General features: G+C 51.3%; 1 long non-coding RNA gene across 1 annotated transcript; it reads left to right on the top strand.

Annotated features, from left to right (window-relative positions):
• Positions 1-3,105: 3,105 nt before the first annotated feature.
• Positions 3,106-16,000, top strand: LOC121166961. The gene is made up of 3 exons (XR_005885515.1): positions 3,106-3,117; positions 3,741-3,742; positions 15,919-16,000. It is a non-coding gene; the product is annotated as an uncharacterized LOC121166961 (long non-coding RNA).
• Positions 16,001-21,645: the final 5,645 nt, after the last annotated feature.

Genomic DNA, 21,645 nt, shown 5'->3' with positions numbered 1-21,645 from the left:
CATCTCCTCTGCTTTCCTGTTCAAAGCTGCTCTTGTGTGGACTTGAGGAATAACGCAGTGACTTGCGTAATGCACTTAGGGAGTCAGACCCCACCCTGCGACCACCACTGACCCTGCTGAATCAAGCCAGCTATAGAGCCTCGAGCAAGGAAACACAGGACAGGAGAGGGACAACTTTCTGTGTCCACTAGAGCTGTCCTCCTAGCCATGCCAGATCAGAAGAAATCAATGATGGAGGATCATTGGTTGAGCTAACCCCCCATCTGCCCTCAGGCACCTGAGGTCCCCTGAAGAAGGACTTGAGCCATTCTCTGCTGTTTCCCCAGGCCATAAGCAGCGAGTTGGGTTGGAAGTGGAGCAGCCGGACCCGAATCTGTGCCTATATGGGATGCCCACACCAGAGGCAGGGGCTTCACCCACTATACCACCACGTCGGCCTCACCTATTACTATTACCATTCCTATTGACTGGTTTTTAACGTCTCCTTTGCAGAACAGCAGCTCTGTGAGGGTTCAAGGGCTGGAGACTCACGCTTCTTGCATGCTTCTCCAGTGCATCAAGAGCCTTGTAGGAACACCCCTAAACATCAGGGACATGCAGGAACGGAAAGAATGGGCAGAGGGAGATAGGGGGCGGGGGAGCTACCAGATTCAGCTACTTCACCTGAACTACCCAGAGCCCTGAGCACTTTGGACGGGAGAGGGCAAGGATTCCATTGATTGCTACAAGTAGTGCCTGCGCGGGTGCAGTGTGCACACACACACACACACACACACACACACACACACACACACACACACTGGGGCGATGAGACGGTTAAGGTCTCCGCGAGGCCAGCTCCACCACTGCGAGCCAGCAGATGAGGGTGGCCAGCAAGAGCAAGACACAAGCGCAGGTGAGACGGTAGCGAACGCGTTAAAAGCGCCGGGTCCCGCCTCTTCCGGGCGGAGGGGGCGGGCGCGCGTCACTTCCTGGAGACTGGCTGAATCCGGAAGTGATCCCAGAGGACCGGGTTGTGGCGGAGGACCCCTGCGGCCGGCCCAGGTTCGGAAACCATGAGCTGGTGAGTGAGGGAGGCCCCTTCACTGTGGACCTTCTGAGCGTACGCCCGACCCCTTCCGAGGCCCGTTCCCCCGGGCCCCTTGTCTTCCCGCGCCGGCCCTCCGTCTTGGGTAGGAGTAGAGGGGGCACGGAGGGAGGGTGGTCGAAAGTTCTTTCCACCGGCGTCTCTCTCCGCGGGGTTTCTGGGAGGTGATGGGTCAGAGGGTTCCCTCGCGTCGGACTTGTGTTTCCTAACTTTTCCAATGACCTGAACCCCGTTTCTTCTCAGCCCCTCTAGGGAGGGGACTCGACGTTGTTGTTTTACGCTGTCGTCGGGGTGGAGGGGTTGGGGGTCTTACTTCCCTCCGCCGCGCTGGGACAACCCCTACCCGCTCAGGGCTCTGTGCTGGCCTTTCCGTGCCAGGGTCACCGGGGAGAGAACCCCCCTCGCTTTCTCGTAACTGCTGTGTGGCCTCTTTGGCTAGGGGACCAGAAAATTCCATGCCGCACCTGCCCACCCGGTGTGGCCTGGGACTCATTCGCCCTCGGATGAAATAGGGATTAGTGAAGCCCGAGATGTCCGTGGAAACTTTCCCAAGGATGGGAGCAGAGTTAGAACTGCAGCACCGCGCGCTGCCTGACTCATAGCAAACGCTTGACAATGCGTCTCAGTGTTTGTGTTTGTGTGTAGAAGGCGTGTATCCAGCCCCTGTGGGGGTGCTGTGAGATTTGCAAGAGAAAAGGGGTGTGGGGGAGGCTTGTCCGCCTTCCTAGGGCTTCCTCGGCGGTCGTTCATGTCAGGGTTCCAGCAAGCGTGTGTGCACGACCCCAGACTTGAGAGATGCGACTGTATTGCACTTGCCTACGTCTGTTGAGCCTCAGAAGTGTAGGTGGGGGAACCCTGGCCCCTTTTAGGGTGTGGGGACCTGTTGGCCACTGCATCCCCAGAGTGCAGACTGGTAATGCCAAGTTATCCCACAGTAAGCCATCAGGCAAACAGGGCGCAAAATAGTCCTCAGGTCCACCTGTTGCCCCTGGAGCCTCATCAGAGATGCAGCTGGCTCACCTTGAGCACCTGACGACAATTAGCATCAGAGGACACACTTTCAAATGTAAACCCAACGGAAACCCAGCACCTTTCCCCTCCCCTCCCTGCTTCCAGAACTCGACTGGACTGACACATGTCCCACCATTGTGACCGGCTCGCGGAGGATAGCCCCAGAGCAGGGACCTTCATAAGGCCCGGCGGGAGCTGCTCCTTCTGGCTCTGCTTCTTTGCTCCAGGAGGCCAGTAGGAGCTGGAGCCTTTGAAAAAGTGAACTTTCCTATCTCATTACAACCCAATGCCCAACAGGCAGTTGCACTTCTTCAGTTCCCTGTCTTAAAGAAATGACTCCCTTGAAAACCTGGAGCTGGAGTTTTCAAAGTAACAAAACAAGTTCACACAGCACCACACCCCACCCCCACACACCACCACACACAAGAGAAAACAGGTGGTGTTGCTGGCTTGGTGTTGCTAGTTTGCAAAGCTGAATCCCATCTTTCAGGACTCACGAGGGGAGGAGAGTGGAGAACACCAAGGCCAACGACTACCACCTGTCTTGGAGGAAGTTTCTGGAGAAAACAAGCTAGTAGCCCATTTCCTAAAGCCTGTGGGGTGGGAGAGGGCTGAAGGCTGCAGCAGCCGACGATGTGTGCGCTGAGTAGGGTGAATTGGCCAGCCTGTGCACGTCCTGGTACCTCTTGGGCAGGGGGTCACACCCCAAAGGGCAGCATTGTCTCTCAAGGCAGAGATCCTGGTTCTTGTTGGTGGCCTCCCCGCGCGTCATCTCTTGCGTGGACCCTGACCTGTCGTCCCGAGAGGGGAACAGCACCGGCGCCGGATGCACAATTGCACTCAGTTCTCAGCTCAATCGCTGGCAAGGGCACCAGTGCCAGGGCCTATCTGATTCACTCCCGGCATGGTTTTCTCGCTCCCAGTATGAATCCTGCCATTCATCCCGGACTGGACTTGGGTGTGGGGAAAGAGATCAGAGTGACGTAGAACCGCCATGGGAGGCTGAAGCCCAAGGTCAAGTTCACCAAGTGCATGGGCTGTGCCACTCCTCACTCAATAGGGCCTAGGGGCACGTGGCCCCTGGTCTCCAGAGGGTAACCATTGTTCTGTGCCAGGCTGGGCTTTCAAAATGCCACAGTGAGGAATGCCCAGTGTTGATGCCCTTTGGACAGTCTTTGCATCAAGACTGAGAGGCCTTGACTCCCTGCTTTTTCTGCACAGGAAGCCCACCACCCCCTATTTATTTAGTGGGTACCTTCCGCCTTCCTGAACCGTCCACCCACCCACCTTGGAGCCGGGCCACTCAGTGCTGTGACCAACTAGGAAGACAGCACTTGACATTGAGGTCGCTGATTCAGTCTTTGGCCTCACACCCAGTACCTCTCTCTCCCTCCTTTCCTTGTCTTTTCTGTCTTTATTATAATAGAGGATCGGGTGGAATTAAGCAGAGTGGCTTTATCTCCCACAGCTGTCTCTAGGTATTGAAGCGTTCTGTTGATGATCTTAGAGAAAAAGTATAGTGGAAGGGGCCCAGCGATGTGGCCTAGCGGCTAAAGTCCTCACACCAGGACCCATGTGGGCACTGGTTCGAATCCCGGTGGCCCCAGTTCCCATGCAGCTCCCTGCTTGAAGCCTGGGAAAGCAGTTGAGGATCAGCGCAACTCTGGCCATTACAGTCACTTGGGGAGTGAATCATCAGATGGAGAATCTTCCTCTCTTCTCCTTTCTGTATATCTGACTTTCTAATAAAAGTAAAAAAAAAAAAAAAAAAAAGAAAAGAAATGGGTTGGAGGGAAACTTGCCATCCCCAGTGCAGATGAACAATGCAGATAAACTGGACTGGGAGGTGGGGTCTGCATTTGGGTTCTGGTCACTCACAGGCCGGCCTACTCAGACACCTGGCCTCTCCTTGATTTGTCTTCCCCATCTCATGTGCACTGAGAGCCCAGCTTGACCCTTGGCCACCCAGGCCAGCTGTGAAGCAAATAGGGTCTGTCTGCACACAGACCTTGCTGAACTTCCTTGCCTGCCTCTTGAGGATGGCTGCCTGCAGGTTGGCCCCTGAGCTCTGCCTTCCCACCTACCCCCACATCCTCACCCTGTGGCTTCTACGCCCTCCTGGAACTGGCTGGCCTCTTCATTCCCACTCCTGTGATGCTGCGGCCCCTTATTTGGGGCCAGCCTTTACTCGTCCTTCAGGCCATCCTTCACTTCCAAAAACCTGCCACCCCACTCTGCCAAGCTGAACTGAGGAGCCCCTCCCTCTGTCCTTCATCCTTTGCTTGTCTGGAACTCGTTGGGAATGAGGACTGTCACCTTCTCAGCCTGTGGCCTAGCGGCCTTAGGGTTGCTATTCACCAGACTAGGAATGAAGACTCTTTCCCTTCATTGATGACTTGCCTCAGCTCAGGGAAGCTTGTAAGGTAAAACATGGGGAATCTGCAAGCTGCTTCCTGGGATGAAGTGCCCATGGAAGTAGGCTTCTGAGCCAGGTTCCTTGTTGTCCCTTGTCCGCTGCTGTGCTGGATTATTCTTGCAGCCTTAGAGCTTCCCCCACAGCACTCGCATGTTCTCGGGTGGCAGAAGCGCTTCTCTCACGGGCTGCATGAGAGCGAGAAATACAACTTCCTGTTAATGTGCACATACCGTCATCCAGGTTAACACATGACTGACAGGTGACTGTTGAATGCAATGAGTGAAACAGAGGATGAGCTTCTGGGTCAGACAGAACCATTAAAATCACGTTTCGTTTCAAACCTTAAGCCGTGCTTTGTTGCAAACTTGTTCTAGGCGGGGTCCCTCTGTCCCCTCTCTCCCACCCACCTTGGTTACCGTTTGCTGTCCCACATCTGCAGTGTGCTTTGTCTGTTGTGTTTTCTGTCTGACTCACAGAATTCCCACCTGCTGGTTCACTCTCGTGTCCTCCACCGCTTCCTGGGGTCTGCACTGGTGGGGGGCTAGAGCCATCCCCTTGGGAGATGTGGGCATTTCAATTCAAGGCCAGACATCCACTCCCAGAGATAACTTTCCGAAGTGAATTTGTCCACCCAGTGTCTGATTTCATCCTTGCACTTGCCCTTTGCTGGAATTTTCTCACCAGATGCTTGGCAGAACTACAATCAAAACCCCCGCATCCCTGAGGGTCCCCTTGAGTATTTGGAAAATGGAGGACTATTCCCAAAGTGATTGGATCCCAAAGGAAGGTCTCTCCTTTGCCAGGATGCGTGGATATTACCACATAGCCTTAGTCCCAGGAGGTTGTCGGCTTTCACGGGTGAAGTTGTCGCAGAAGCCTGCAGGCTTCGGGGTGTTGGTAGCCGTCTCAGTTGCTCACCACAGTGGGGCCTGATGCCCAGGGCAGCCTCACCAGCCTCGTGCTCCGTGACTGTGGATGGACCTAGCTCTAGAGAGAGTGGGGATCCCGGACCGCAGCCCCCCTCTGCTGCCTCGGTGTGAGAAACTGGCCGCCTCTCATTTCAAGTGCTGCTTATGAGAGGGGAGGGGTCTGATTCTCATGGCTGCCTAGACAAAAGGTGTTCCTCCACTTGCTGTAGTCTTGAAACAGATCTGCTGAGCTAGTCTTTAAATTTGCCAGTGAAGCCATTAGAGTTGTTTTGCCCAAGCCTATTATTTTCATGACTAATTCATCCAACAGAACTCTTGACAAACTTGTGGTGTGATGCATATGGATCATGTGCAACAAATACATTTCCATTAAATGCTCATTGAACATCTGTAATGCACAAAATCGATGCTGTCAGGGACATTGAAAAGGCCAGGGGAGTTGTTCCCCACCTTGAGCCAGTGTCCAGCAAAGTGCTGAGGACCAAAAAGAGAAAAATCAAACATGGATAATATCAGCGGTGGCATCATCGGGAGAGAGTGTGAGTAGGCGATATGCCTCTTCCTGTTTTAATTAAACCTGGACTTGGCAAGAATGTGCTGTTTCTGTAGGGGAATAAGAAAGGGCTGCAGGGCAGAAGAGTGGCATGGGGCAGGTATGCAGGGAAGAGCACAGCGCGGGCGTCGGTGTAGATACGCGGCAGGCCGGTGTAGTTGGGTGTCGGTGTCATGGGCAGTGGTTCGGTGGTGAGAACTGGCATGCTGGCCCAGGGCCACGCTGTGTGCTGCTCCCAGGGGTGCGCTAAGGGGTGAAGCTAAGCCTAGGCTTTTGAAAAGTGGAGGCTTGAGCAAGGAAGTAACCAAACAATGGCTTAGTCAGATTGTTGTGGCAATATCCTGCAGGACAGCTGGGGGAGAGAGAGGAGTGACCCGCAGGCTCACTTGGAGGGTAGTTTCCCAGATTTCCCGACTGTAGCAGAGTTAGAAAAACCTTTGCATCCTAAGTCATGTGCATGCACCCACACACATTTATGCTTAAAATAAAATTTTTGCATAGTAAATACCCATGTAATACACTCTGATATTTTCCATGAAACTTTTTTTTCAGTTTTTGAAAAATGACCCGCATCAATCAATATCATGACTAATTGTTGATAAATGTAGACAGTAGATTAGCAGGTAGCAGTATAAATGATGAGCAAGCCATAATCATTGGAAATGGACCGTGTTGGGGGGGGGGGGAACCACGCTTCACGAGCAGCTCAGGTGGTGACTGTCACCCAGGACCCCAGCCAGGTTAAGAAAGGGTTGGTTGGTGGGTGGCTCTCGCCGGGTTTTAAGAAACACAGCAGGGAACTTCACTCATAGTTTTGAAAAGCGTGTCACCCTGTAGAACAGAAACCCCAAGTGGACTGGAAGCCTGGACAGATATGTCTGATGGCTTTCGTAACCAGGGAAAAGCAGAGGAGGAGGCAGTAGTAAGGCAGCATTGCACAGCCGTCAGACCAGCGAGCATCTACCAGTGGGAGCAGTGGGAAGCACCTGCCCCACAGCCAGAAGTGCACGTTGGAGATTGTGCCTTCGGAGCAGCAGCACCCCTTACCCCCCCGGAGCAGCTCCTGCAGTTGTGCAGCCAGGGCCCTGGGTCATCACGATTTGCTTGCTAATGCCCAGCGTGGGGGAGTGGAGAGCTAGGTTGTAACATCTTCACATGGAGAAGGACATGTCACAGTTAAAAGTGGGCCAGACCAACTGGGTGGATCTCACAGGTGTGCTGTCTGAGAAGCCAGCCTCAGAGCAGTGCATCGGTTGTCGTAAGATGTAGGGGAGGTTTGCACCTGTGAAACTCTACCATCTTTTGCTTACGGGTTTAAACTTTGTAATGAAAGCATGCAAACTGTAAATACTAGACTCGGAGCTGTGGTCACTCTAGGCCCCACTTCATCATTTGGTCTGGCCCTGCCTAGGGCAACTCCAAATTCAATAAATCCATAGTGGGCCCATTTTTAAGTTGGTAATTTTGTGTGACTCCTGGCAGGAGAAAGGTTCCCCAGCCCTGCTCTCAGTAAGGCAAAAGGGGAGGAGGTCCGGGTGCCAGGGTGGCCCTCAGGACACATCAGGTTTTACACTGTTGACATTGCTAGAGTAAAAGCTGCAGTAAGTGTGGCTGAAGTCAAGAGTTTGACAATGCTCGGTGGTAGATACTTGAGTATTTATTATGTGTTCTGCATAGTTTTTTGAGTGTTTATAATATTTCATAATGCTTCTTCAAATTTTTAATTTATTTGAGAAGATAGAGAGCTACCATCTGCTGGTTTGCTCCCCCAGCTGCCCGTGACAGCCGGCGCTGGGCTGAAGCCAGACCCAGGATCCAAAAACTCCATCCGGGTCTCCCATGTAGGTGGCAAAACCCCAGCTACTTGAGCCATCACTACTTCCTCCCAGGGTGTGTTTTAGCAAAAAGCTGGGATCAGAAGCCAGGGCCAGGAACTGAACCCAGGCACTCCAGTGTAGGCCACCAGTGACTTAACCGCTAAGGCAAACACCTGCACCCATAATTCTTTTTTACTTTTTCATCACTGCTGTTACGAGGAAAGTGGTTGCTCTCCATGGCCAAGGGGTGTGGCTGACCTAGGGAGCCGGCCTAGAACTCTGCTTCCTTGCTTGTGTGTTTCTTCCCCTGCTTTCCAGGGGCAGATGTTCAGAGAAGAGGGAAAGGGGGTGTGACGGCATCTTCTGGTCCCTCAGGTCAGGAGCGGAAGGAAGCGCAGACGCTGCAAGCCAGGAGCCCTGCTCTGCTCTCAGACCGCTCCAAGTCTGCACCTGAGCCGCCACCGGCTGTCAGAGTGGAAACAGGCCTCTGGAGGTTTCTTTTTGGCTTGTTGAGTGAGCAGGGCGAGTCGCTTCACAATGCCTCTTCTCCCTCTTAGAAAATGGAAAATTCCATCTTCTTCCCCATCCCGTCTTATAGAAGAAGATAATAGGTGATGAATTGTCTGTCAGCCCCCAACACGTACACACATACACGCGCGCCTCCTTGGATTGTCTGTCTTTTTCTCTTTTCTTGACCTTTTATGTTGTTGCATCAGCCTCACAAATCCTTCTTACTATTTAAGACAGTTACCGAATGTAACTTGGGCCGGTCTGTGGTACAATGTGGTGTGGGGCTGCTGCTGCCCCCAAAACAGGAAAAAAAATTAACTGCAGGCTTCCCGATCATTCTCGAGGGTGTGCTCATCTCTATATTGCTTTGTCCGTCACCCCTTCTGGGCCTCGGTCCTATTATCATTGCTGTCCAAACGCCGCCGACATCTCCTTCACACCAAATATAGGCTGTGTACTAGCCATCAGGGGCTGTTTGAGGTGTGCAACTCATTTCATCTGCACAGCTCTCCTGTGAGAGAAGTAGGCTGTTGTCTTGATGACAAGGAACCCTGAGACCTGGAAGGATTAGACCAGGTCTTCGAGCTGGTCATCGGCTGAGCCAGGCTCTGTAGCTCCGTGGCCCAGCCCCTCCTCCAGAGCCGTGTCTGCTGTGAGGTGTGGGAGTGGGCCGCGTTATGAGGCCGTAGTTGGCGTGCACCTGCCGTAGACCCTGGCACTGATAGCTGCTCAGTGAGTGGTCGCCTCGATCGCATGAGCGTCCAGCTGTCGTGTGACTGAGCATGGTGGGATTCATACCGTCTCCTGTGCAGAGGTCATCCCGGGGCAATGGTGCGGAAGGACAGCTCACAGCTGAGCCAGAGGATTGTTGTGGTCCGAGGAGCAAGGCAGCCAAAGCACAGAGTCATATCTTTTATTTTTAAACCCACTCCTCGGGCTGGCAGCATGCTCCATGTGCCCTGGCTTTGGGTTTGGATTCAATTTAAGAAGAGGCCTGGGGTGGGGCCGGACACTTGTGGGAATAGGCATTGAAATGGATGTCATCCAGCTTGGCTCACACCCCTCCTCCGCTCCGCACTTCACCCTGGCTCCCGGGGGTCTCATGCCCCTGCTGAACTTGCCGTGGCCCTTGGTGTTGTGGCCAGCTGGCCCTTCAGATAGAGGATGGCATGCAGCAAGCAGCTGTCCAACCCGAGCCAGATGACTCTGGATAAGCCCTGCCCTGGCCCTTTCTGTGATTGCTAAGGTGGCAGTAACCTTGGGGGCCCCTGGACCAGTGCAGGCAGCAACCCAAGGCTGGAGTAGCAGAAGGGTCAGGCGGGGAGGGCCTGTCCTTCCAGCCTGCAGAAGCTGCTGCCTCTCGCCCACCTTCCTGCTCTGCCGAGACAGTGACTCAGGCCCAGACCACTCCCCGGGGAGCCAGGATTTCAGCCACTATCCACTGCCGCCCACTCTTCCCTGAGCCCTCCCTCCCTTCTCACCTCCCTCCTCTCCCCTCCTCCTCCCCCTCCCAGCACCTCCTTGGCCAGCCAGAGCTACAAGGGCGAGTCAGGGTAGGGTAGACAGAGTCGGTTCAGGATTCTTTTCCACCCCCATGCCCCCTCCCCAGCCAGGCCCAGGCGCATTCGGGTTAGGTAGTAACGCCCTGCAGAGGCCAAGGACTCCAGGGCAGCGTGCTTCTGCTTCCACTTGATTCCACTGTCCTTTGTAAGGGTAAGTGGAGGCCTGGCTGAGAGCGCTGCTGGGGTGGCCAGGGGATCCCCACCCTTCTGCCATCTGGGCCTGCCTCTTGTCTCTGCCCCTGCCGTGGAGGGGGTGAGGAAACAAAAGATTGAGAAACCTAGCAAATGCAACATGCAAAAGTGCTGTTTTTGTAAATAGACATTACACAAGAGCAGGAGTGTTTTGGGAAGGGTTTTATACTGAGACAGAATTAGCTAACTGGCATCATGCTGCTAATGGAGATATTTACTGTTTGAAAAAGTATATTTGTAGCTTTGGAGAACATCCTGTTGACTTTTCTTTATTGTGAAAAAAAAAAAATAGAATCTGCCCCCCCACCCCTCCATCCTTTCCCTCTGTACACACAGCACTTTTTTCTTCTGGAAGGTGGGGCACGGTAGGAGTTGGCGAAGGGTTAGGTTCAGAGAAATGTTTTCTCCGTTTTGTTGCTAAGACCAAAATAGCCGTCCAGCTGGCCCCGGGGCTTGTGTTTGTCAAGTGGTGAGCACAGTGGCGGCTCAGCCCTCTTGACTTCTGCCAGAGCCTAGAGCTTCTCTGGGGAGCAAGCCTCAGACCTCCCTCCCACCCCTCCCCTGCCTGCTAGGGCGGAGTGCTTAGGGGAGCCAGGAGCAGGAGTCCCAGGTTCCCACAGCCCTGCCTGCTGAGCCCTGGGCATGCTGCGGGCCGACAGCCTTTTCCAGGGTCTCCTGCAATGGCTCCTGTGTCAGCTGGGACCAGGAGCCTGCAGGGAGCAGGAGGCAGGAGCTAGGGCTGAGTTGCCGTTGTGTTGCTCTTTCCACTCGCTTTCTCTCCAAATGCTGTCTCAGTGGCAGGGAGGGTCTGGTTCTTCCATCAGAACACCTGCTGCAGTATTCTGGTTGTTTCTCTGGCAGAATGGGGCAGTCACAGAACAGCCAGGAGGCACCACTTCCTCCTCATATTCTCTCATGCTTTTTAAAATACTTCCCATTGAGCCAGTACAATGGCTCTACTGGCCAGTCCTCCACCTCCTAACACAGCCATCCTGTATGGGCTCTGGTTCGTATCCCAGCTGCTCCACTTTTCCATCTAACTCCCTGTTTGTGGCCTGGGAAAGCAGTCAAGGACAGCCAAAAGCCTTGGGACCCTGCACCCGCGTGGGAGACCCAAAGAAGCTCCTGGCTTCAAATCAACTCAGCTCTAGCCATGGTGGCCCTTTAGGAAATTTACTAGCAGATGAAAGATCTTTGTCTCTCCTTCTCTCTGTAAATCTGCCTTTCTGATACAATAAATAAATACATTTTTAAAAAAGATTTATTTTTATTGGAAAGGCAGATATACAGAGAGGAGAGACAGAGAGGAAGATCTTCCGTCCGATGATTCACTCCCCAAGTGAGCGCAACGGCCGATGCTATGCAGATTCGAAGCCAGGAGCCTCTTCCGGGTCTCCCACGCGGGTACAGGGTCCCAAAGCTTTGGGCCATCCTCGGCTGCTTTCCCGGGCCACAGGCAGGGAGCTGGAAGGGAAGCGGGGCTGCTGGGATAGAACCAGTGCCCATATGGGATCCTGGGCGTGCAAGGCGAGGACCTTAACCACTGCGCCATCGTGCCAGGCCCAATAAATAAATACATTTTTTAAATGTTTTTGCTTAACTTCCCTGGGCTTGACTCTTGAGACCAAAAGGCCAGCGCCATCCAGTATGCGGTCCCTGCCAAGATCTTCCCATAGGTTTTCTTTTCAGATAAGGACTAGAATTCTGAAGGCCCCTCTGTCACTTTTCTCTGCTCTTTGTTTAAGAATAGCCTTTTCAGGAACCTTGTAAGAGAGTATAGTGTTTTACAGGCCCCTGGGGACAGCATGCTTACTTTACTCATGCGTTTAATCATCCTTTGGCTGTTGTGTGCCTCATGCCAGGCTGGGAGCCCTGTGAGATCACAGGAGTCTGTCTGGTCCATCCTGTACCTCTAGAACCTTGCCTTCTGCCTGGCACCAAAAGGAACCTCCCTGAGTGCTGATGGGCTGTCCTTGGAGGGAAGGAGGACAGTGCTGTGCCTGGTGTGGTACTTACAGAGAGTCCCTGGGGGTGCCGTGTGTCACAGAGAGCCCAGCGTACACCTGTCAGAATAAACTGGCCTGTACCCTTTAGCAAGTAGAGTTGCCTCAGTAACAAAGGCACGGCTCCATATTAGGAAGTGTATTTGTTATAAGTTATCACTGTAATAGGTGGTAGGAGAACAGCTGGTCATCTGAATGGAGCTGAAAAGTCAGTCATGTGCAAAATGCAGTCTTTGCTGCCAACGTTGTGGAACATCAGATTAAGTCACCATCTGATGTTCAATTCCTAGCTGTTCCACTTTGGCTCTAACTTCCTTCTGTAACATACTGAAGAAAACGGCAGCATGTGACCTGCCATTATGGGGGACTCAGATGTGGGGAGTTCCAGGTTCCTGGCATCCACCTGGGCCCAGCCTGAATCAGTGCAGCCACATGGGGAGGGAACCCACAGATTCAAAACCTCATTGTCTTTCCCTCTGTTTCTATGATTGCCTTTCAAAAAGCGGTTGGGGGGATGTTATTTATTTACTTACAGCACAAAGGAGAGAGAGCTTCTGTCTGCTGGTTCTCTCCCCAAATGACTGCAGTAGCCAGGGCTGGGCCAGACCAAAGCCTTACCTGCGTTGTTTCCTAGACGAGTGCAAGGGCCCAAGGTGTTGGGCCACGTTCTTGTTTGCCAAGAACGTTGGCAGGAAGCTGGATTGAAAGAGCGGTACCCATAAGGGATGCCAGCTTTGCAGGCGGTGACTTAACCTGTTACCGCACCATTTCAGTGCCGTAAGTCTTGTTTTTGTTTATCCATTCTTTACATGTTTGTAATCTTGGAATAAAAATTCCTTACTATTAGGGACTCCCTTCATATTTAAAAGCGAAAGATCAGACTGTAAGTCATCTTACTAAAGTCATACACTTTTTTTTTCCTACATTTTCTAGCTAATGCAGTAACACAAGACAAAAAGATTAGATAGGAATGTTGGGAAGGCAAAGGGAAACTTTATTTTCAAATGATAAAGCTATCTGAGAAATCTACTGAATTAGCTTTTGTTTTTTCCCCATTGGACACCTTAGGCTGTTTAGGCTGGTGTAGATAGATGTGGTGCCTGGTGTCAAGACTGGTATAGAAAGATAAGCTGGAAAAGAGAGCCCCTTTCAGAGTAAAACCCAGAAGCACAGAGTCTCATGGAACTGCACTAAGGCATGGGGAGGGCTCCAAATTTCATGTATAAGTGTTACTTTTGGACCTTACTGTTTGATAGATGAATGTAGAGAACCTAAATGAAAAACACAGCAAGACTTAAGATACAGGAACATAATGGAAAGCCTTGAGTGAATGGAAAGAAATATTATGACCCTGGGGACCAAATCTAAGATTTATAATGCTGGAAGGTCTTTGGAGTGGGTGTTTGGCTTAGCAGTTAAAATACTTGCGTGTTATGTCTCAGAACCTGGGTTCCAGCCTGCTCCCACTGCTTGCTGAGTGTGAGTCCTGGGGGGTTGCAGTGACGGCCCCAGGAGCTGGGTCCACCCAGGTGGGAGACATGGGTTGTAAGCCTGATCCGGCCTGGTCTTTGGGGAGCCTGGGGAGTAAGCTAGCAGGTGAGAGCTGTGGGGGTGCCTCTCTAATAATAATAATAATTTCCTGAGTCCCTTGATAAATCTAGAAATGTCACACAGTGCTGGGATATTTGGGCTGAAGCATATAGCAGGTGATTTTGAAATCAAATGAAAATGGCCAAGAAACTACCTGAAGAAGAAATATAATCAGGAGAGGTTTGACTTGCTAGGTATCAAGAGCTTTTATAAAACTAATTAAATGTGTTGTTAATGGCAGAAGAATAGATTGGTCTTTGACATGGAACAGAAGTGTTAACACTAATAAAATAATTTTTCGAAGATAGTGTCTTCGAAGTCATGTTAAAATCAACCAACTGGCCATACATTCAAAGTCTAAAAGTAATAAAGATTAAAAACTAACCTCTCAAGTCCCTGTGAAAATGCTAGGTACACGTAACAGCCAGTTCTGGCAAAGAACGCAGTTGGAGGGCTCACGCTTCTTAATTTTAAAGTTTACTGCAAAGCTAGTTAAGATAAGCACATAAATTAATGGAATAAAATTGCAACTGGAAGTAAACCCCTGCCCTGAATGGCTGATTGGTTTTTAACAGGCAGACCAGGACAGTTCAACAGGAAAAGAAGAGTCAAACTGGAAAGGAATAGTCAAATTGACAAGGAATGAAGTTAAGAGACCTGCTTCATGTCAGATACAAAAATGAATTCAAAATTGTCAGCTAAATTTCTAAGTAAAACAGTTTGAAAATTAAAAATGATTCAAGACCTAAATGTTAGAGCTAAAATTGTTAGGTCTGTTAGAAGAAAACAGAGCTAAATCTCCCTGACCTTGGATTTGGCAAAGGATTTTTAGATATGACATCAAAAGTATGAGCAATTAAAAAACAGATCAGTTGGACTTCAACATTTGAGACCTTTTGTTTCATGGGACACCATTTACAAAGTGAGGAGGGCAAAAAAAAAAGTAGAAAAAATCTGCTAAATCACCTAAATAGGGACTTGTCCCAAGAAAATGAAAAGAATTCTTAGAACTGCCTAATAGAAAAGACATGCTGTTTCTAAATGGGCCAAGGTTGTTTCTCGAAAGAAATACAGAAAACCAGTCAACACTTGAAAAAAATGCTTGTCAGTTTTTAGGCACTAAAGAACTACAAATGATGCCACAGTGTGACATAGCTCTTACCTGCCCAGGTGAGATACAAAGACGGTAAGCAGTGATGGCTGCACAGCACGCTGGTCCCTGGCCGGGATGTGGCGGTGCAGCCACTTGGGAAGACAAGCCCAGCATGATGCCCAGCAGGGCTGAACGCGGCGGGGTACCATGTTGATGCCCAGCAGGGCTGAAGGCGGCGGGGTACCATGTTGATGCTCAGCAGGGCTGAAGGCGGCGGGGTACCATGTTGATGCCCAGCAGGGCTGAAGGCGGCGGGGTACCATGTTGATGCCCAGCAGGGCTGAACGCAGCGGGGTACCATGTTGATGCTCAGCAGGGCTGAACGCGGCGGGGTACCATGTTGATGCTCAGCAGGGCTGAACGCGGCGGGGTACCATGTTGATGCCCAGCAGGGCTGAAGGCGGCGGGGTACCATGTTGATGCCCAGCAGGGCTGAAGGCGGCGGTACCGTGTGACTCGGCAGATCTGCTCCCGGATGTGCACCTGGGAGAAATGCAGACATGTCCATACAAACGTTCATGGCAACATTCTTCATCAATAGCCCCAAAGCGGAAACAAGCTGGGGATCCATCTGTCCGCTCTTGAGGGGAATAGACAAAATGTGCTGTGACCATACGGGGAAATATCAGCATAAAAGCAGTGAAGTGCTGATGACCACACAGATGACCTTTGACCTATCACAGCATCTTGCTAAAGGAAAGACTGAAGTAGAAGAGCCAGATGGGATTCCGTTTATGTGAACTGTCCAGCGTCGGGCACTCCTGAGAGGCGGAAGTAGAGCCACGGCTGCCAGGGGCTGTGGAGGGAGAAAGTTGCTTGCTCTTCGGTGTGGAGTTTCTTGGTGGAGAGAAGTGTCCTGACATTAGACTCATTGATGACGGCTGCCCACGTTTGGGAATATCCTGAAACCACCATGCTGTGCCCTTTAGAAAGAGCGTGTTGTGCTCATTGTCTCTGAGTAAAGGGGTTATCTTCAAATAGGTTCTGAGTAAAGATGGTACACCTAGTTCCTCTCCCTCACGGATCCCCTAAAAAGCACTAGAGTGTGCCTTGGAACACACCTGCCACACCTGCCCGCAGGTTCAGGGAGAATAGGCACACTGAGACCTGGAGTGGGCTGCAGGAGCTGGCTGACCTAGCACCTTCCAAACTGGCGCTGGGAAGCCAAGAACCAGCCAGGGCGACTCACCAGAGCCGGGGCTTGGCTACACTTGGTGCCTCTCAGAGCAGTGGGAGGCGCGGTGCTGACGTCAGCCACGGCTGGTTCAGAGCTGTTTGAATAGGTCAGAGCCGTAGCACCCCCTCTCTGGGAGCTCCTTGCTCTGTCCTGGGGGACACTCGGCCCTGCCAGGGCCCCTGGCCGTGTGTTAACTGCTCGGGCCACACGGCCTCTGCTCGCTGCGTTTGCTTCTTCGCTCATGCGTCATGTCCGGCAGCCTTGGAGCAGCCTGGACCCTTAAGGGGGAGCACAGGGCTTGAGTTAGGGGTGTATTGTTTGAACAGCAGTTTGTAGGGACACTTTGAGGGAGATTTTAGTAAAACAAGTCAAATTACAGACTAAAGAGTTGGAAGCATACCAAATGTGCCTATTTTGATCATCCTTATTTTAAAACTATAAGGAAGATTGGATAAAAAAGAAATCCTGGGGCAGCAGAGGGATAAAGGTGAGTTAGCTCAGTAGAAACCAGGCCGGTATAGCTGGGCATGTTCAGGTTGTTCCCCAAGGCGGTAAGGGAATGGGGTGGAATTTCAGTGACAGGTGACTTATGGTCTCATTGATGACGGAGCAAGCTGTAGGGCCACCTTGATAAGCCATTTGCATTTCTGGTAGATTTAACCAAAAAGACTATGTGAAGCCAGCAGAACTCGGGGAGCATTTAGGGTTAGTCACTGCACCAAAACTCTGGCGACAACCCTGAAGTCCTACCATCTACCCATGAAAGAAGCGTAAGACCGACCCTAAACCTCACAACAGCTGTTTAAAAAAAAAAATTATATATATATATATATATAGGTAGGGGGCGGGAGTAGGGAGTATGCAAGGGGGAATGAGTCTAAGGGACTATATCATGAAAAATAAAGAATTAAAATGTTTTGTTTTGTTTTATTGGGAAGCCAGATCAGATTTATGGAGAGAAGGAAAGACAGATCTTTGGTCCAGCCACAGGTTCACTCCCCAAACAGCCAGAGACGGGCAGATCCGAAGCCAGAGGCCAGGAGCTTCTTCCGGGTCTCCTGTGTGGATACAGGGACACAAGGCTTCAGGCTGCCGTCTGCTGCTTTCCTAGGCCATAAGCAGGGAGCTGGATGGGAAGTGGAGCAGCTAGGACAGGAACCGGCGCCCGTATGGGATCCTGGCATTTGCAAACCAGTTGATCCACCTGTACCCTCCCTCTCCTGAACAGTCCTGAGGGGGGTGTGTGTGTGTGTCCAAGAAGCTGGGGAGAAGAGCATTTCGAGCCATCAGGGGTAGCAGCTTGGTGCTCAGCCTTGCTTAGGAATGAGTGACCTTTTTTAATTTTGTCATTCATTCTTTCTCCCTATGAATAGTGTTCACTTTGGTTGTTGGGGAGGCATATGAAGCTTTACCAACTCAAGGCCCACAAACCCCAGACCTGTGTGTGCGAGGGCAGCTAGCACCGTGGGGGAGGACAGCTGTAGCGAAGTCAACACACACACACACAAACACACACACACACCACACCCCCCCCCCTTCCACTCGCCGTGTCCCTCTAGCACCGAGCTGGGCCTTCACTCCCAAAGCGGGTTTGGGATAGATGTTCCCCAAGGAGTTTTATCTGTTGACAAGAAAAGACTAAACAAATACTAACATTGGGGAGTTAAAAAACTTCAGCCCGATCCCACAGTACACTAGACATGTACTCAGAGCTCCTCACCAGCTCTTTCGAACCCCCAGTTGTATATTTGAGTAGGAACACAGGAATTGCCACACCTCCAAGGAAAGCATTTCATAGTAAAAAATACTAATAACGACTAAACAGAAGAAAAACTTAGAGGAGACAGACTGTACAGGGAGAAGAAGTTCTTTACAGCCATCACTGAGATCCGCAGATAAGAAGGCATCAACACAAAATAAGATCTCGTTTAAAAAAAAAAAAGACATCCTGAAAATTTAGAAAAACTCTTGGATATTAAACAACTTGGTAGCAGAAATGAAAGCTTCTTTGGAAGTACTGGAAGATTAAAAGTATTTGCAAAACATATCAGAGAACCGCCAGCCAACCAGAGAATTGACATCAAAGTTATGTAACAGTTTCAGAAGTAAACAAACAGATGACAAAGTTGTTTTAATCCTAGATCTAAAGATTGTAAATTATCAAAAATCAAAGTGGTCTTGTGAGGACCCAGCAAAAAATGGGTAGAAGTAAACCTGTGAAGTACATTGTTGTGAAAAGTTCACAACTCTGAGCTTGCCTAAAGAAAATTAAACAAAACAGGTCAGATACAAAAGGTGGGAAGCAGGGTGCCTACCGCCACGGCAGCACTGGAAGGCTGGAGGCCAGGAGGGACACGCCATTAAAATTTTGAATGACAGGGCTCGGCGCGGTAGTGTGGTGGCTAAAGTCCTCGCCTTGTGCTCTGGGATCCCATATGGGCGCCGGTTCTAATCTTGGCAGCTCCACTTCCCATCCAGCTCCCTGCTTGTGGCCTGGGAAAGCAGTCGAGGACGGCCCAAAGCCTTGGGACCCTGCACCCGTGTGGGAGACCTGGAGGAGGCTTCGGACTCCTGGCTTCATACTGGCTTAGCTCTGGCCATTGCGGCAGCTTGGGGACTGAATCAGCAGACAAAGATCTTCCTCTCTGTCTCTCCTCCTCTGTATATCTGACTTTCCAGTAAAAATTAAAAAATAAAATGAAATAAATCTTTTTAAAATTGTATGCATTTATCCTAAATGCAGAGTTAGAGATTGTTCCTACGCTGGTTCACTTCCCAGCTGGCTGTAAGTCTAAAGCCAAAGCCAGGAACGTAGAGCTCCGACTAGGTCTGCCACACGGTGACAAGGGCTTAAGCATTCGGGGTTGTCTTCCACTGCTTCTCCAGGCTCGTTAGCAGGGAGTTGGATTGCCAGCAGAGCAGCTGAGGCAGGAGCCAACATTCCCACGGGCTGCTGATTTCCTGGCCGTGGTCCGACCTCCTGTCCCCGGGCGCCCCTCTTCTCAGCAGACAACATCTGGAGCGCCTGGGCTCTGGCGGTCCACTGCAGAGACCAGTTGGAGTCCTCCACTCCTGCCCTCAGCTTACACCAGCCCAGGCCGTTGTGGGCATCTGGGGAGTGAATCAGCAGATAGAAGATCTCTCTCTCTCTCACTGATATTCGGCTTTTCAAATAAACGTTGAAAAAATTCAGAATGGTTATTAGAAGTATAAATTGGCAAATAAAATTATGATACATGTTTGCTTTTTAAAGTTATGTAAAGGGGGTCTGATGTGGTAGCCTAGTGGCTAAAGTCCTCACTTTGTATGCACTGGGATCCTATATGGATGTTAGTTCGTGTCCTGTCTGCTCCACTTCCCATCCAGCTCCCTGCCTGTGGCCTGGGGAAAGCAGTCAAGGACGGCCCAAAGCCTTGGGACCCTGCACCCATTTTGGAGACCTAGAAGAGCTCCTGGCTTCGGATCAGCTCAGCTCCAGCTGTTGCAGCCATTGGGGAGTGAGCCAGCAGACAGAAGATCTTCTTTCCGTCTCTCCTTCTCTCTGTATATCTGACTTTCCGATAAATAAACCTTTAAATAAAGAAAGAAAATTGCATCAGTGTTCACAGGTGTACGTGTGCGTGCCTGTACGCACATGCGGCGGTACCCTGAGGTCGGGATATTTGTCTCTGTTGAGTGCCGGGTTTTTAGCGCTTCTCTCCCCCTCGCCTCCCTCTTTCCCCTGTCTCCCCCTTTCTCTCTCGTCTCTTTTTTTCTTTTCGATATTTCAAGTTGTCATGGATTAAATATATTTTTTCTTTTAAGGGAGTTACTGTAAAAGGTAAAATACTTTTAAATGCCTAATAAGCTTTAGACATTTTTCTTATTTTTTTTATTTCTTTAAAGATGTTATTTAATTGAAAGGCAGAAATAAAGAGAGGAAGAGACGGAAAGACCTTCCGCCGGAGGGTTTATTTCCCGAGCGCCTGCAACTGCTGAGGTTGGGCGAGGCTGAAGCCAGGAGCCTGGAACTCCCTCAGATCTCCTAGAGGGGTGACAGGGCTCAGGTGCTTGGGCCATCCTCTGCCGCTTTTCCCAGGCACATTAGCGTGGAGCAGCTGGGGTTCAAACTGGTGTTCATGTAGGAAGCCAGCACTGCAATTGACAGCTAACCCACTGTGCCACAAAGGTAAGGTTTAGACTTGAGGGCAAAGTTTCATCAAGCTAGGAGGGAGGGAGACCTTCCATTTGAGCAATGTGGCCATGTGTCTGTATGGTCCTTCTCACGGTCCGAGCTGTCCTGGTGAAATGAACTTTAAAATCTTTCTATTTGAATCGGGAAAGTCTGAAGAGTCCGAATGTGCAGAGTGAGCAAGTGGCCGCCTGGCTGCCTCGGTGCAGTGCTGGCTGGAGGAAGGTTGGCACCCCTTCGAGGGGCTGCCTCGGTGCAGTGCTGGCTGGAGGAAGGTTGGCACCCCTTCGAGGGGCTGCCTCGGTGCAGTGCTGGCTGGAGGAAGGTTGGTACCCCTTCGAGGGGCTGCCTCGGTGCAGTGCTGGCTGGGGAAGGCTGGCATCCCTTCGAGGGGCTGCCTCGGTGCAGTGGTGGCTGGAGGAAGGTTGGCACCCCTTCGAGGGGCTGCCTCGGTGTAGTGCTGGCTGGGCTGGGGAAGACTGGCACCCCTTCGAGGGGCTGCCTCGGTGCAGTGCTGGCTGGGGAAGGCTGGCACCCCTTCGAGGGGCTGCCTCGGTGCAGTGCTGGCTGGAGGAAGGTTGGCACCCCTTCGAGGGGCTGCCTCGGTGCAGTGCTGGCTGGGCTGGGGAAGACTGGCACCCCTTCGAGGGGCTGCCTGGCAGTCTGAGTGACCTGGAGGGAGTCCTGCAGTTTAAAAGGGACGTCAGGGAAAACTGAGGAAATCCAGGTAAGACCCAGACATTGGAGTGTGTTGTGTTGGTCCTTTAACTGAGGTGATAGGAAGCGGGGAGACAGGGGAAGGGACATGTGGGTTGTATGTGTTTTCACAGGCGCCCTGAAATCTTGTAAAAGTTGTGAATATGCACTTTTAGGATACAAAGTGCTCGTAAGGTACTCTCCCGGGAGGGAGGTAACGACTCTTGACTCAAGCTGGGAGTCATCAGAAGTTACGTGAGTGCCAGTAGAGTGGTGGGAATGCAGAGGGCTCTGGTTGGAACTGTGTGGCACACCCCACGGTCTGCATGGACACCCTCCCCTCACTGCTGGCCTCCCGACGGCCAACAGCTCCCCTGGTGCCACGGCTTGCTCGGATCAAACAGGGCGGCCCAGTTCATGCGAAGAGAACGTCGCGGTGTGAGTGGGAGAAGGCAGGAGCCCAGGTTGTTCCTGGTTCTCACATGGACAGATGCCGTGACCCAGGACTGGCCACACCTCTCGATCTGGTCCCTCATTTCCAAAAAACGAGATGATTGCACTGGGCCGAGAGGAAGTTTTCTGTGGCAATTTACTGTTCTAAAAATACTGTGATTCTTTTCTTTTTTTAAGATTTATTTTTGAGAAGCAGACTTACCAGAAAGACTGAGAGAGAGATCTTCCATCCTCTGGTCTACTCCCCAAGTGGCCGCTGTGGCCAGAGCTGAGCCAGTCCAAAGCCAGAAGCCAGGAACCTGGGGCCCAAGGACTTACCAATCTT

The sequence above is a fragment of the Ochotona curzoniae genome, unplaced genomic scaffold (assembly GCF_017591425.1).
Source record: "Ochotona curzoniae isolate NIBS_2020 unplaced genomic scaffold, NIBS_Ocur_1.0 patch266, whole genome shotgun sequence".
Taxonomy (NCBI): domain Eukaryota; kingdom Metazoa; phylum Chordata; class Mammalia; order Lagomorpha; family Ochotonidae; genus Ochotona; species Ochotona curzoniae.
The sequence above is the reverse complement of the archived record's forward strand: the minus strand, read 5'-3'. Positions and strand labels throughout refer to the sequence as shown.